This window comes from Euprymna scolopes, chromosome 30, assembly GCF_053919585.1.
Source record: "Euprymna scolopes isolate OS-2025 chromosome 30, ASM5391958v1, whole genome shotgun sequence".
NCBI classification, from domain to species: domain Eukaryota; kingdom Metazoa; phylum Mollusca; class Cephalopoda; order Sepiida; family Sepiolidae; genus Euprymna; species Euprymna scolopes.
Genome location: NC_136511.1, coordinates 20673577 through 20679257, shown reverse-complemented (window position 1 = coordinate 20679257; position 5681 = coordinate 20673577). Strand labels below are relative to the sequence as shown.

The window sequence follows — 5681 nt, the reverse complement described above, 5'->3', positions numbered from 1 at the left end:
ATATGTATGGCAAGAACAGATCATAGGGCCCGAGCAAAGCCGGGCTGATCTGCTAGTATATATATATATATATATATATATATATATATATATATATATATATATATTACATATGTGTATATATAGTCATATACATGTACATATATATACATATATATATACATATATATATATGTATATATATGTATATATATACATATATATGTATATATATGTATATATACATATATATATATATGTATATATATGTATATATATGTATATATGTATGTATATGTATATACTTACACATATATGTATATATATGTATATATGCATACATATATATACATATATATAAATATATATATACATATATATGCATATATATACATATATATACGTATATGTATGTATATGTATATATATACATATATATATACATATATATATATGCATATATATGTATATATATGTATATATGCATATATACATACATATATATAGGCATATATATGTATATATATATATGTATATATGCATATATTCATACATATATATAGGCATATATATGCATATATCTGTATATATATATATATATGTATACATATATCTGTATTTATATGTATATATACATATATATACATATATAAATATATATATATATACATATATATATATACATATATAAATATATATATATACATATATATATACATATATAAATATATATATACATATATATATAAATATATATATATAAATATATATACATATATATGCATATATATACATATATATGTATATATAGGCATATATATATGTATATATGTATATATACATATATATACATATATATATATACCTATATAAATATATATACATATATATATAAATATAAATACACATATATAAATATATATGCATATATATATACATATATACACATATATATGCATATATATCTATATATATATACATATATACATATATGTGCATATATATATATATTCATATATATATAGATATAGATATCTACTTATATATACATACATATACATATATACATAGTAAGTTATAAAATATATATAGCGATAAAAATGCACTGAATATTCCGCGTTTCATCCACTCCAAGACTCTTCAGGCTTATACGCATAAGCCTGAACAGTCCTTGAGTGGATGAAACGCGGAATATTTAATTTATATAATTTTCTAACCAGCTCTACCTATGTATTGAGCACTTTTGAAGCAAATACTTAGTTTACTCATAAATCTATACTTTCGTATATTAATTTTATGTGAGTAAATTAAGTAGTTATATATATACATATATACATATATATACATATATATACAGAGATATATACATATATACATTCATATATATATACATATATATATATATTTATATATATATATATGTATAATATTTGTACAGTTTTTGTGTCTTACATATATGCATACATGTTTCTATAGAGATTTCTAATTTGCGATCTTGCGTCGTCAGTACTTTCACTCTGCAAACTTTCACAAGAAACACTCGTCTTGCTGAAAACACTATCAATAATTCCTCCCACCAGTTATCTGTGCCTAAATCTAAACGTAGATTCCATGAACAAGCTTCTTTCTTAGAACTGCACGCCTGTGGAATTGTCTTACGTTTTCCTGCTTTCCAGCTGACTGCAATATGGTGGTGTTCAAGTCTAACGTAAACAACTTCCTGATGAGCCGTTCCACTTGTTAACAAGTTTACCGAATCTCCATTACTAACGATTACTTTATTGTCTAATTTCTACTGTACACTCTTTAACCCTTATCCTCGAGTGGCCGCTTGGCATTGCTAAGTGGTGATGCCTATGTAAAAAAAAAATCTCTGCATTCTTATATCAGTCAGGTTTTGTTCTCCCAATGCTTTTTTTTTTATAAAATGCATAATCGTAAATTTGTGTTAAATTATCAATGTTATCTACTAATAGTTATCTGCTTGCACTGTATTTCGTAATTTTTTAAATTTTTATATGAAGTAAGGATTTGGAGTTGTCTGCCTTTAGTAACTCCCCACTTGTATCACAGTTCCATAATGTAAATGAAAATCGATCGCCTCGTGTGTCGGGTGTGTTTTAAAGATGTGTGTATGTGTTTATTAATTGAATTCGCCCCCAAATCTTAAGTATCAAATATGTTTAAAAACATGGTATGTTTAATTTTGATTTATTTTTGACTTTGAAATTGATCATCAATACTTATAAGCCCACATGACGTCTCGACAATAACAAGCAATGTTTTGTCTTGAATTGTCGGTTTTGATGGAGGTTCGCTTCACAGCGTGAAATGACGGTAAAAACAAAACCTAGTATCGTGACTGTTACAATTTATGACACTTGAAAAAGATAACACAGAATGGCATTAAGTAAAGATGTTATTCACACTTAACATATCTATTGAACCATTATTTTTTATATCTTTAAGCATTTAATCGACCAAATTTTAAGCTATTCTGTCGTAATATTATTCGTAGTCGATCCTTGCCATACCTATCTTCTGTCTCCCGTCAGTAGGTTATTTTCATTAATTAATACCACGGTCAAGTGTCGCTCTTTTTCCTTTCCTACATATTTTATGTTCTCTATATCGTAATACGGGGGGGTACGGTTTTGCTCGGTTGTAAAATATGCTAATATACGATATTTTAATTTTCTAGAAAATATGGAAGCAGACAGATATAGTAAGTTTTATAAATTAGATTTCAGGTTTTTAAAAATATTGATTTGTTTTTTTGGGAGTCGTTGAGATTTTCAAAGTGCTTTATAAAAAAGTTGACTAGTTGGTGAATTGCCTTTTCGGTGGATTTTTGTATTAATGAAGTTTTCTTTGGTCTTACAGTCTAGTATTGTGAATTCACTTTGTAAAAGATTTTTTTTTTTTATATAGAGTCCTTTCTATCTCATAAATCCCTACTCTTTTCCAATTTTTTTTTTTTTTCTTTTAGGGTATTTTTAGTTTTCATTTCGGTAAGTTCGGTGTGTGTATCTTTTTTTCTAAATATCTTAAATGCATTTGTTCATGTTCTAACCATTCGGCATAACCGCTGTGCTATTATAGATCAAATATCTTGCTGCAAAAATGTTTATTTCTTGCTGAGTTTGATTGTTCTTATTTGATATTCCTATATTTCAATTTCATCAGAACTTTTTTCATTGTTTCCAAAAGAATTATTGTGCTCGAACTGTCCTGATTTAGATTTAAAGTAAAGACACTGTTCTCGCATTCTCTCTACTTTTGCTTCTACTGTGTGTTTCAGTTCTACCTGTTTCGTATGTCATCTTTCTAAATTTTTAGTCATTTCCACACTTTTTCACAAAAAAACCCTCATCTAGCAGTAACCACTATCAATAATTTCCCCTACTTATCTGTATGTAAACATAGATTCCATGAACAAAGCTTCTTTCTTAGAAGTGCATGCCTGTGGCACTCTGTTCCATTTGACTACTTTCCAGCTGACTACAATATGGTCATCTTCCAGTCCAACGTTCAGATTAAGTTTTTGTATCTACTTTCAATTTCAAACTTGCCAATTTAAGTCATACAGAAATAAAGTCTGTTTCATGTTTTCCAGGTTTAGTGCTGAATTATCGTTCTTATTGTTTAAGTTTTGCCATCATTCATCGCCAAGACGTTACCTCAAAGCTTTTCGTTCTGTCGAGAAAATCACTTAGGTAGCATGTTTATGTGTTTCAAAAATCCGATCGTGTAAAAAGAAAACGAAAAAAAAAAAAAAAAGAATGAAAGACTAAAATGGTGACACGTGGCTTGATTTATAGTTCATGGTCACGTGAGCGACGAATACTGACGCCGTTTATATGCAAATGAAATAAGTAAAAGAAAAATCAGACGTTAAGCGAACAGGTTAATGATATGGAAGAATTTGGAAGTGTTACGTATCTTGTCGTGTGCAATCCAGCTTGAAAGAGTGTCGAGTTTGGAAGTTTTGACAACAGCGTATCAAATTTTCAAGTTGGACGTTTTAACAGCAATATATCGAATTTACCCGAAAATTCTTATCTTAACCATACATTCAAACGCCTCGGCTTAGGACACCGGAATCGAAATAAATACATTAAGTAGATTGCTTAAATTTGTGGGCTCTCATTACTGTGCTCGTTGTGCAACTCTCTTACATAGTGGTTCTGTAGACTCGGTTCCTAATAGTAGCACATTACGTCCAAGTTTACCTGTAGCTGCTTTGGGGGCTAAAACAGTCAAATTACCCAGATCGTAACTTGTCCTTAAGACTCATCTTAACTATCAATCTTATCAATCTCATGTAATTTCTCTCAACGCAACTGGCCACGTAGCACATCTGCATATCACATACATATGAGCAATAGACTTGACAATGGTAAAGCTCTGCTGATTACTAGCGCTATGACAACAGAATATTCTTTTCATTCTTTTGACTCTCAAGTATATACCCGACACAGTAAGACACAGTCAATCAACCGAGAACCACACCAGTCTCTATATAAACACATAAGATATTAACGGATATATACACAAGAGTAACAACAATGAAAAGAATATGCTGTTGTCACAGCCCTACTGATTACTAAGTGTAGACGTTACCTGAACTCTACACTCTCTAACTTTTGAAATCACACAAACACCTACTTCAACTCGTTCTCCAATAGTATCACACAACATCTTAATAGAGTTGCCAACCTAATACGTCCCGCACCCTTCATCAAAACCAATCTCTACCCCATCGTCGAAATCCTGCATTCTTGTGCTTATTTTACAAGTATTTTCATGGAATATTCCTCGACAAATTCGAAGCACCTTTCAACGTTAATAGCGACGAATACCTCGCCAAGCAGCAAAATTCCACCCTTACACTATAGAGATCCATAAATGCCGAAAATCTTTTTACCTCAATAGTTTCATTCCACGAATTTTTAGACTTTGTTATTCCCTCCCGGTCCCCCTAGTTCCATGAATGTCCATCCATAACCCTTGAGCCCCTAGAGGGGCATAGGCCATCTACAACTTTTTTTGTAGATTTTTTTGTAGCGAGGAGTTTTTTTTTTTTTTTTTTTTTTTTTACAGGGCGAAGGCGCTGGCCCTATGCGCAACCTTCTCAGTAGGTACATACAGCGCCTAGGCTTCCCAAATGGTCACCCATCTGGTACTGGCCAGGCTCAACGTTGCTTAACTTCGGTGATCTGGCGAGAACCGGTGTGTCAACGTGATTGTGTCGTACTTCGCTGACTGTACTGACATACAAAAGTTCAAGTGTGGCGTGAAAATACATGTAACCACTAAATTCCATTAATAATATGACTGCAGATTTGATCCCAAATAATAGCCTTATCGTGCAATGCCCTGTAAATTCTTGTAAAATTCTTACTACAGAGTCTTCTGTAATTACATCACTTACAGTATTGCACTTAGCGCATCGGATTTCACTTATGTTGGATCGGTCTCGACCGGCAGCTGTCGTAAATCACTGGAACATGCCGAGTGTTTATCAAATTATAAACCGGTAACAAATAGAAAAGAAAACCATTTTTCGGATACTAATTACGATGAAATATAGAAAAAAAAAACATTAAATAAAATACAACAATCTACCATAGTTTTACTGAATAAATATTTCTATTTTGGTATAAATAAAGAGAAACGTGTCTTGGAGTTTTCCCAAAAGA

General features: G+C 30.7%; 1 pseudogene; it reads right to left on the bottom strand.

Annotated features, from left to right (window-relative positions):
- Window positions 1-5121: 5121 nt before the first annotated feature.
- On the bottom strand, window positions 5122-5238 carry LOC145254949 (5S ribosomal RNA; annotated as a pseudogene).
- Between the last annotated feature and the right edge of the window lie 443 nt (window positions 5239-5681).